We start from the raw sequence: 12,355 nt of genomic DNA, 5'->3' as shown, positions 1-12,355 counted from the left end.
CCACGAGTTTTCACACTTTTATGTTTTGGTCCATTTATGTATTGGGGTTAATTGTCCCATTACAGTTTAGGTTATGAAGTCCCATTCTCCCACACTGCTCTCCTCAATTCATTGTTGTTTATACTTTTGGGCCTGAAGCTCCAACGCTGTCCTTGGTTCTCAGGCTGGAAAAGGATTGTTTTGTTTCACTAAACTCTGAAGAGAACTTGCTGACACTTTATATGAAGTTTAGAGTTATATACTAATGCAGTACTGAATCTGGAAAACATGAAAGCTAAAACTTAAGGCATCACCAGAAATAAACCTCCTGTTGGTAAATATGCAATAAAGAACAGCTCAGCAGCCCTGACACCTCTTGCTGCTGCTCCCTGAGCTCCACTCCTGAGGTCTGTTACAAAGAGCAGCTGTCATTACTAACTGGCAGTCCTTGCTGGTTTTCTGGCAGGCCTGGTCCAGCACCCATCCCTTGCTCCTTGTGACCCAACCTCAGGGCCAGCAGTGGGCAGGGGAGAGGTTGCAGAGCTGCCCCTTCCTTGCTTGCCTTGTCACTGTGAGGGCTGTCCCCTAAGCCATCCCTGCTTTGCTTCCTGCACTGGAGGAAGCTGGAGCTGATTTGACAAGGATTTACATGCAACCTTTTTCTCCTCGGGATTAGAAAATCTTTAGATGAGAGTCACCCACTAGTAGGTTTTACTCCTCAATGGGATTAAATTCCCCATATAATTGTTACCCCCTGCTATACACATACACACACACAGAATTTTGTTACCCAGGCCCAGTTCACATCCTGTCACCTCATGGTAATCTCTTACCAGGAAATGCTTATTGTAATTCCTCTTCTTTTTCTATATGTCATAATTAATCTTCATTACATATATACTCAAACAAATTTGAACTGAGATGATAAAAACCATAAAATTAATTTGGGACTACTGGTATAATTCATATTCTACCAGATTCCTGCCTTCCCTTTTCAATGGAGTTCTGCACCATAAAACTTAAATCCTCCAGGCTTACATTTACTTTCAATTCACTTGATTTTAAATCTACAAGTCAAAACACGAGCTGCAGACCTTGTTACTTCACACTCCTACATTGCACATGCTGTATGTATTTAAGCTTAAATTTTACAGCATAAATAATTCTTAAAATTATTACAGTGTGTGCAAATTTATTGTTGGTAGTTACTGGTGTAACTTCTCTTTTTTTTAATCATCCTGTCCTTTTTGAATATTAACTGATATTTACAGGGCATTACTTGAAGCTTTTTAGCTTTCATTTTTATCCATTTACAATCACAAATTTTTTAACTATAAGGTTGGATTAAGTCACTTGTGAGAATGTATTAACCTTTTGTTCAGGAAGAGATGAGACATTGCTTGCACCTGCTCCACAAATATGCACTGGGTTTTCTTATGTTAATGAGGCACATTTGAATCTTATATAAAAACTTCTGTGTGGGTGTACAGATACAACTAAGATGCTTACATTTAGTACTGCTCAAACAAGTAGTGGCAATGACTCAGAAGTTCTATGTACCAAGGAAATGGGATAAATCCTCTCCAACTGTGTGTCTCTGGTGTACTTGCATGAAAGAGAACTGTGTTTGGATGAATGCAATGATCAGAGGCACTGCACTCAGGTATGTGGGGACTGGAGTTGCAAGACAAATAATACAGGCATTATATGCAGCCAGTTACAAAACTTTCTCCAGGAAATACTGCACTCTGGTTCTGACTGAACTCTGTTCCTTTCAAAAAGGATATTTCTGAACCTTTTCTCCTTTCATGCCCTTAGATTGTCTGGTGACCGTTCCCTCTTCTGATCCTGGGCGTTTCGTTCTGGTCACTGAAACGTTAGTGACATATTCACTATTTTCTAGCCCATGTTGGGACCACTGCATCCAGTTTTGGGCCCCTCCATCCAAGGGGAACACCAGTGGTGAAGCTGCTCTGGGGCTGGAGCTCTGTGAGGAGGGGCTGAGAGAAGGGGACTCGCTCAGCCTGGGGAGGGAATGGGCTCAGACCTACCAGCAAAAGGCCAGCACAGGAGTGAGGGAGGAGATGGAGTCAGGCCCATGGTGTGTGGCAGAGGGTAAGGAACAGAAATGAGAGATGCTCAGGCTGGCCAGAGCCCTGACTAACCCAGCTTGAGCTCAGGCCTCACCCTGCATTGTGCAGCAGTTTTGAGCAGAGCCCACCTGTGATCCCTTCCCACCTCATCCTATGATCCTGAAATCCCTATCCGGCAACTAATGATTATCCAAACATAGTGTGGAAGAATTCTCTAAAATATTCCAGCACAGGTTATCTGTAAGTGACAATGCTGAAATCAACCAGAGGTTAAATAAAACACGACACTAAACAAAGGTGCAGGAAAAAATTGCCAACACAAAATGTTTAGAATGGGAACAATGAAGAAATTTTTTAATTAGAGCTACATCTTTAATTCAAAAGAAGTGACTGCAAAAACAGACATCAAATCTGTTGGTGATTGGAGAGAATAGAAATATCATTGTCTAATAATGAATTAAAATAGGTCAGCTGAAAAGTGCTTCCCTAATATTTGACTGCAGAAAAGTCAATAAAGGCAGGTAAAACAAGTGAGAACGCAGTCCTGCGTAAACTTGGGCAGACCCAGATTTTTTTTTTAATCCCAGATTTTCTATTGCCCAGAAGACCAAAGTTCAAGGCTTAGGAAGCCTACTGATAAGTGCACTTAAAAGCTAAAAGCTCTTGTGGAGTGCACATATGGAGAACATCCCAGTGCAGGCTGTGTGACTTTGAATTTTTGTCCCACCCAACTGTCTCTCTGCCCAGGAGGCTTCCTGTGCAATGCTTTCCAAATCCAAAGTATTTGGGATCCCATAATGATAGGACATCTGCTAGAACAAGGAACTCTTATCTGAAAATCACACTTTCAAATAATAACTGAATCTTTTTTTTCACATAAAACTTCTTTAGGATTGAATTTTAGACATTTTATGTCACACCATACAAGTTTTCAAAGATCCATAAAAAGAACAAATATTAGCTCAGTAAACATCTAATGTTATTTTTCTTTCTCTCCTTCCAGAAATATCTTTCTAGCTACTTTAGACTTTCATTACCAGATAAATGATTCCTATATAAAAAGACAATTTCTGAGAGGGTTTAATGATTTTTTTCATATGAAAATCATTCTATAAATGGAATTCTACATGCATTGCACTCTTCTAATTTATACAACGCCAACTGACTTGAAGTTTATCCAACTCTTGTAATCCAGAAATGCTCTAGTAGATGATATGTTTTCTCAGCTATTAATGTTTGTAGCATCAGAACAAAGTCAGGCTTCTGTTCCTTCTTTCTTATATTGGTATTGCATTCCATTAAAAAAATCTGATGAGTAAAGCATTCACTTTTTAACAGAACGGTACAGAAAATGTCTGTGCAGACTAAGACAAATTCCAGTATACTGGGTTTTAGAAACAGCAATCAAGGCTTCATTGTAATATAATAGGAAACATTTGCTTTTATAATGATGAAACCATGACTATGAGAATTTACATTTTTTAACTGAAGATGGAACTTGGGCTATAGACATAAATTAAAATGGTTATTAGATTATATCATTTGGAAAGAAAGGAAGGGAGAGTAAGCAGTGAGTCTAAATGTCATTTCCATAACTTTTGTTCTACCATCATCTCCCCCAAATACTCCACAGACAACTATGATTTTGAATTCTACTTTGCTGAAATGGCTTGCTAAGAAATACTTTACAGCAAATGTTTTATGCTCACTCAATATACCTTTTGGCCATGAAAATTTACCATCTACATTGCTTTTTACACAAGTTCGTCCTTTCTTCCCCTGCTCTGTTTCTCAAGATTCCTTAGATTTTTCTTTTCTCCCTGATCAAAGATAGGTTAAAAGTAAGGTTCTCTATCAGCACCTCTCTATTCTAAGCTGCAAGCACAAAGAAAGAGTCTCAATTCACAGCAATTAAATTCACAGAATATCCAAGTAAGTCAAAGTTGTGCTCTGAAGCAGCACTGGAAAGCACTCACCCTGACAGAACAGGGAATATCAACAAGTGCTGACAAATCTTAGATAGCTACAGTGGACTCGTCATCAGAAATGAGGATAAGCACATGGCCCCCTTATGTTAAAGTGACTTGGTGGTGCTGTATAAATACCTCTTATCAGAATAGGATTGCTAGCATTCTCTGCTATGTGGGAGAGTTCATTTTCATAATCAAATTATCAGATGTAAAACTATAAAGAAAGACTCTGTAAACTAAGCTGAACTGGATGAACTCAAAATAGGACTTAAAAATTAATTACATTTTGTAAAGACCAGCAAATCTTGGGCCTTCTGTATATTGAAACCTTTCATCTTTTTATCCCCACATATTCCCCACATCATAGCTCTGGGCTTTGAACTTCAGCTCCTCTGTTTTACCAGTGGTCTTGCTACACACTGTTGAGTACTTGGCTGAAACATTCTTAATATTACCACTGCTGGGTTTTTTTCCTCTTTCCATTCCAAAATGTAGAAGTCTCTGCTTTCAAAAGCATTTGAAAATACCTCTTAATTCTAGTGCTTTTTTTTTTTTTCTCCTTTATCTCTTTTTCAGTTCTAAAATGGAATTATTTCAAAAAACAACTACAAAAAATCCATTTAAGCTGCTGATTTTGTTGAAGGGAAAGGAAAATACCTATGCAGCCATCTCATGGAAACATTTAAATGTGCTGATTTCTTTCACCTTATTAATTACAACTGGAAAAATATTTTCAAACTTGATGGACTTCTGGAGAAAAACAGTTAATTGGATTAGAAGTTTATCTCCTTCAATAGGACAGAGCCTCCTGCCAGGTAAAGTTGAGAATATTTACATACCTGTATGAAGTCTTGATTCCAGAAGTGGCTCTTTGTATTCCCACTGAAGTTTACAATTTTTCCAGTGTGCTCAGCTCCTCTGAAATTGAGGATATATTTAAGTTTTCTTGCCTTTTTTTTTTTAAATCAGTTGTAAAACCTGTAAAAATGAAGACAGCTTTAATTAGTAAAAATGAAATAGACTATTTAGAATGGGTTAAGATAGTACAAAAGCCAAATACTAAACTAAAATACTTTCTATATTAACCCTTTGTGCTTGCAGTGAGAAATTAATGTAACAGAATCAATGATAGCCACCTTCACAGAGGAAAAGGTCAATGTGATGGTGAACTAACTTCCTTTTAACATAGTTTGGTCAGTCAGCACAAAAAGTTTTTAAACTGTGCTTTTAGATAGATTTGTTTGCTTCCGTCTCATAGGATGTTGACCTCCAGGACAAGATTTATGTCCTCTGACTGCAAGCCAGATTCCTGTATCCTGTTTATTATTTAATATGTACTCTGTAAAAGAATGCTTTGCCATTTAGTCAAGAGTCAAGCCCAAGCTCATATTTAGACAGAAAGTAGGTGTTTTATCCAATGATTATTTAATGATCCTGAAACAGAACCAATGAAAGTTTCTCCCATATGAACACCCCAGTCATCCTGGTTATCATGCATAATAAAAGGAGAGGCTCTGTCCCACAGCAAATTGGACAGCTAGTGATGTTGCAGTTTGGAGGGAAAGGTAGTTAAATCCATTCTGGCAGAGGAAGAAGTTAACATGTGAGTCTTTTACTTCCTGGGAGATGCTTTAATACACATATTGTGAAAAGAAGAAAACCCTACCACCTCTTGTTCTGACTGTTAAATGACTACTGTAGCATTCTGATCAAAAGGCTGTTGGTCCCCCACAATACAGGATCACAAACAGAAGGAATGACATTCCTGCAGGGTGAACAGAAGTTTGAACTTGCCCACTTAGGCTCAGTTTGGATGGTTCCCTGCCCCACTACTCATGGGCTGCACAGTGAGCCTGGGAGCACAAACCAAGGCTCCCATTGTCCAGAAATTTGTCTCAGAGCCAGACACCACAATCTAACAATTTTTATTTAAAGCTTCTTGTCCCACATGTGAGTGCATGAAATTCATGTTTCCAGTAAATCACAAACAAGCTGTTTCTGAGATCCACTGCTTCCCTGGATGTGTAATATGGGTAAGAGAAATAAGGACAAAATTCAGCAGAAGAAAGTAAGAAAACCTCATCAAAAAGTGCACAATTTTCCATAGGATCTCATGACATATTACAAATTTTCTGACACCTAGCAGGTTTAAATTACCCTAATTATCTAAGCTTCTCTTTCTTTCTTTTGTTCGTTCGTTGTAGCATGTGAGCCTGTGAAGAAGTGAGCAATGCCCATTTCCTGCACTGCAGGCTATCAGTGTCTCCATCTTGCAGACTCAGTTGCAGCTGAGCCAAGTACTTATGACAAATAGAATCAGGGTTTTTTTTAAATTGTCTTTTTTGCTTCTTTTTTTTTTTTTTTCTTAATTTCCCTTTCTGCTTCTATTTTTATTTTCCATGTTCTGCTTTCAAGTTAATTTCTTTCCTGTTTTATGTATATTTCTCATCTTCTCTCCTGCTTTCCAGTTTCCTCATTTCCCTTTCCCCCCTTCCTCTCACATTCACATCTACTTAGAGAAGCATTACAATGTTAAAGTACTGTTAAACTACAGAATTAGCAGCACAGTCTGGCACCAGCTAACCTTGGTCCTTGTGAAACCACTTTACTTCCTGAGAAGCACAATTGGAGATGCAGAAAACATTCAAGGGCACGTGTGGAAGCCCCTCCTACAGTGCAAATGTGCAGAGGCTCAGTTCCAGTAAATGCAGCACCAGCCTCTGCCTGCAGAGACAGCTGCAGAAATGGTGGTTCGTGACATCTTACGAAATAGAAGGAATGCTGGATTATCAGATTCACAGTTTTTCTGCATAAATAGAAGAGAGACACATGCTCCTACAGAGCTCGGTTGGGGTTTTGTGCATCAAACAATTTGTTATTTAAATCACATGAAACTGAGGCAAATTAAGCTCGTGCATATAATGTTGTAGCTGAGCCTATGTTTATGGTCAAGTTCCTGGAGCCAGCTGCACTCTCAGAGCCTAGAGGGATAGACTTTCATGGGAACCAGGCTATCCCCATGTCTGAGTCACTCCTCCTGGTAAGTTCTTGGCTCACCCAACTTAGACAAAGTGAGATTTAATGTGTAGGCAGCATGAATTATCTGGGAGATCTGGCTCAAGGAAGCTAAAAAGTGAAGTCAGTCAAATACCATTCTAGCAAAAATGGATCCCCATTGTATACATGGACATTTGTGAGGGCTTGCAGTTACCTTTCAGTCCTTAGCAAAATAAGTTATTGGCCCATAGACAACAGACATCCTTGAAAGAAGGGTGTTTTTCTTTTAGTACTCCTTGTTTAAGTGGCAGAATATTCTTCAGAATATGACTAAGACTTCATCTAAACTGCTGGGAGGCTGGGATGGAAATTTCACAAAATTGCTTGCATGAGATTCCTGAGGTTTCCAAACTTCATCCAGGAAAAGAACAAGACTGATTTTTCTCACATAAATGCAATAATGCATAAATAATGCATAATTTCTCACATAAATGCAATAATGCATGATGCATAAACTGACCTTCAGTTAAACCAAGATACGCAATATCCACAAAAAGCCCAGAAATAAGAGATTAAAGAAAATGTGTTCAAAGTTCAGAATAGTCTCTTTCCCAGCATTTTACTTTTACGTATGCTTTATCTAGCCTGCACTAAAATTACCACCATATGAGGAAGAGCACTCTTCTGCCTCAGCAGAAGTAATAAGCAGAGCAAAACCTACTCTGGCACAGCTTTACAACTGCATGCAGATAGAGACATTATTTCCCCCTTTCATCTTAGAAGCAAATAGTAGTAGTGTCCGTGGTGGTGACAAACACCCACATTCAGGTCAGGGGATGAAATAGCTGCATGGATGGCTGGCAGAACACACTGTAGTTATGCTCCTCTAAAAAGGCACTGCTGTTGGTCAACACGAATGTTGATGTTACACAGATATGTGTGTAAAGCAGCTGAGTCTAGACTATCATGGAAAGTTATTTCCTAAGCAATTTCTTTATGACAAGACAGTAGGAAGATAAACAGCAACTATTTGCAGATTTATGTGCTCAACTCATGGATTTTGACATAAAGTTTTGGGGGTTTTGGCATTTTTTTGTTGTTGAGCAAGTGAGTGATAATACAAGACAACGGGAACAAAATGTGTTCTTAACCAACTTGCTGTTTCAAAACAATGCTGGGAAGATGCTGACATACCAATATATATCACTTGTACAGCAAAACTGCTGAAAGCAGCTCAGAGCACCCATTCATCTACAGCACTGTATCTGCTCCCTGGGTTCCTCAGCAAAAGGTCCTGGTTGCAGACTGCAGCCCTTCTCCAGGGGCAGTGGACACTGAACCACCACGGTGGGTGGTTCACAAGCCCTGGGTTTGTGCTGGTGTCCTGTTGTTTCACCCAACTGGGCTCTTGGCTAATACAGTTGCTGAGGTGGAAGTCACTGAAGAGGTGTTACACCAGTAACACAGGGAAGCACTGGAGTTCATGGGATGTGACTGAAATGGTCACACAACTGTAATTCAGAGCAGATGTACAAGTGAGAATTTTCAAACAGGAAAGGAGCAGAAGAGGTATTTTCTGTAACTAATACTGAACAAGAAGTGAAAACCTCTTTTACTCAATGCTTATTTATTAAAACCAGAACATTCTGACCTTGCCTTATAGCAAAGCTTCTTAGAACTTTTCATGTTGAGCAAATTATGCTTTCATGGGCTTTTGGTGATATTGGTGATCTATGGATGGCTGATCCTAAATGCCATTTGCAACAAGCTGAAAAGGGATATGGCTACAAAGCACTGCAGGGCAATTGTGGGAGAGATCTAGTCCATCATCACATCTTCCTTTGTAGGGGCTGAATGCTGTATCCTGTGTGATCTCTGACAGTCTCATTAATCTTTAGTACAGGTCTTTGCACTTAAAAGAATGTTAAGGCAATCTTAAACTCTTTCTGGGGATAGAGGTTTACTTGCATATGCTTTTCAATCAAGGATACTCTAAAGGAAATCCTAAATGTGGTTATCAAATACACTGAAACTCCTCTGGGAAATGGAAAATATTTTTCAGTCAACTTAGTTGGAAAATCCAGGTCAGGCTTTATAAATATCAAAGACTTCCAGAGAGCAGCCAACTGCTTTCCACTTCCTTTCTACAGGAAGTTTTTGCCGACGTGTTGAACAATGACCATTTAGATGAAGTTATTAATAAGCAGGCAATTAAAAATCACTGCTCTAGGTGCAGTAGAAGTCTCTGCTGAGTGTGCTTCTATGGTTAAAAAAGGTCAGCTAGCAGGAGCAACTGGTCACAGACACTTTCAACTGATGCAAGAGCAGAAGAGATGGCTCTGTCTCCATCCTGATAGTCACCACCTCTGCCTTGGCTGCACTAGCCTAAATAAATACAAGATCATATAGCAATTTCAATTCAGGATCTGATCCAATCAAAAACAAACCCAGAAGAAAAGAAAAAAGGGAGAGGTGGGTGAGAAATTAGTTTTCTGTAAGCAGACCCTCTTTTTGGCTTACTGTGGGTGATTGGGATTGGAAACTATGAATATCAGCCAGGCCATGTCAGCTCCAGACAACAATATCCCAAAAATATTGCAATGCAAGGAATAAGATGCAGAACAATCCAAGAAACATTATAGCTCCTTTAAGGTAAGTAAATGATGAAGCTTCATTTGGAATATAAAGTACTACACTGATATGTGCTTATGAAAGGTGACACTACACTAGAGGTTTTAGAGAGGATGACATTATTCAGAAACAAAATGACAAAAAGGAGAAGTATTTTAAACCTATCAAAGGAAATACTGTTTACAAAGTGTCTTATTAAACTTTGCAACTCTTGTCCACAGGAAGTAATTGGGAGAGCACTTAAAAAGGAGTCATGAAATGACTGGACTTTTAGACTTATGACTATGCCATGATTTGGAAGATAGACTGAATCTTATGCCTGCATTTAGGCAATATATATCAGGTGAAAAAAACCCCACCTTAATACTGTAGAAGCAGCTGGTCCTAAATCTATCTTCAGGGATGTTTCTTGCATCCTCCAGTGAAACTTTGGTTGCTGCTTATTGCCAAAGATCAGTGTCTGAATATATTTCATCTGATCTTGTATAGGAATTACATTGCTCCTTATCAAAAAAACAATGGTATCTCATAGAAGCCTCTGTCATGGATAGTTACAGAAAAATTCAGGCAGGGATGATCACAGGAGATCATCAAGTCCTGTGTTTCACTGAAAGCAGGGCAAACTTTACAGTTAGACTGATCATGGTCTTTTCCAGCTGAATTGCAAAAACCCCCAAGGGCAGAGGTCCTACAGTTGCTGAGGTCCTGTTTTGGCTGCTGAACCACCCTCACCATGTATTCATTGCTCACGTACAACTGGAACTTCCCTTGTCACATGTTTTGGCCATATCCCCTTGTCTTTTGTTCACCTTTGAGAAGGAACCGGCTCTGTGTTCTCTCTAATCTCTGATGACTGGAGGGATATTGAAAGGCTTCAGTCAGTCCAGAAACACACTTCTCCCTTCTACCTAGCCTCAGTACTTAGATATATCTGCATCTTAAAAACTTCAAATTGCAAAACAGATTAAATGGCACAGAAAAATAGGACTGCATTTGCCACAAAATTTCTCATACGTTGCTTTTTAAACCTGCCATCAACGTATTTTTGAAAAAGTCATGCTTTAACTCAGTCTATTTGTGACCTCTTGAATGTTTGGAAATCAAATTATCAAGAATTAGGTTGGCCAAGCCTATTAAATGAAATTTAAGATACTTGTTTGTACAATTTGTATTTGGGCCATAATCTCAGGGTGACCTAGAAGGTGCACCGCACTACATTCCTTTAGACTGCAGACTTCTGACTCTTTCCATCCCGAGGATGGCTCTTTTAAGACACTCAAAAAACATGCTTTCAAGATGTCTGTTCTTGACAGTTCAACTGCAGGAAAGATAACTGAAAAGAGGTATTCATCTTTTAAGTACAGGCAAGGATGTTAATCTGGTGGTTCAGAACTGACAGTTTTTCTTTTCAAGTGTCATAGACTTGAGCTCTGATTACACACTCTTCAGAGGCTCCAACAAAAGAATCTCTTGTTTCATCTGTGCTTCATGCTATTGGCCTATTGTTTCACATATTCATTTTGATAAATTGTACAAAATGCTACCTTGAAATTAAATTTTTGTCATTAACAGTGAAACAATACCTATGTAAACATTCTTTTACAAAATTCTAGAAGTTTTTAAAACTGTTCTACCAATTCAGTAAGAATCCAAATATTTCTCTCACCTGTTTTATAGTCTTTACCATGCTTTATTATTACTCTTATTAAAATAAGAGTGGACATTTAACAATTCATCAGCAATTCATTAGTACTCTCTGGTCCAGATTTTTTACATACCAAAAACATTAGTCTCTCCTATCCCAGTTACCTACCTCAAAATTTTTCCCAGGGTTTTTGTGGATTGGAAGGGCTTTCACTTTGTTTGCAAAGAACAAGAGCAGGTGTGGTGGCTGGCCTTGCTCCTGCTAGTCCTGAACATAGCTGTCACAGCCATCCCCTGCTTCATTGTATTTGAATATTAAATATCTAAGTGAGAGTTCATCAAATATGAAAGCAATTGATTACTCACCTGTACCATGTTAAATACAGTAATTGTCAATATAAATTGTATGCAGAATTACTTCTTAATATGTCTTGAACATTCAGCTCTCCAGCTAGGTTGTGGGATCACTGCCAGATCCCTCTCTCCTGCTGTTGACAGCTTGTGGCAATGCTGTGCAGAGTTCTTCACACTGCATTCTCTCGTGTCCCAGACATTATCTAGAAATCTAGATAGCTCAGTGTTGAAAGACGGCTCAAACTTTCTCCCACTTTCTTCCATTTTGAAAAGAACATAAACCAAAACAGTGTAAGGCAGAAATTTCAAAAGCTCCCAAACATAACAGCATAAATATCAAAATCAGCAAAGCAGTGCTTCTTCTCTTGAAAACAAGGATATTGTGCATGCTATGGATTTACACAATTTCAAGTGACAAAATGAACAGAAAACAACCCCCTTGCATGTTACTAAATGCAGTGAAGAAAACTCTGACTCAGGAAACTCTGAGCTTCAAAGGAGCTAGAGGCTGGGAGTGCATTTAGAGAGCATATTACCATGCTTGTTGATTTTACAGCATTTTTAGGCATTCAGTTTTACCTGCTGCTGGTTAAAAGCCTTGGCTTGACATAGTGTGGTCATTCTTATGCTCTACATCATAATGAACATCATTTCCCTTTCACTGAGTCTTTCTACAATTATCTTGTT

This window comes from Vidua macroura, chromosome 9 (assembly GCF_024509145.1).
Source record: "Vidua macroura isolate BioBank_ID:100142 chromosome 9, ASM2450914v1, whole genome shotgun sequence".
Lineage (NCBI taxonomy): Eukaryota > Metazoa > Chordata > Aves > Passeriformes > Viduidae > Vidua > Vidua macroura.
The sequence above is the reverse complement of the archived record's forward strand: the minus strand, read 5'-3'. Positions refer to the sequence as shown.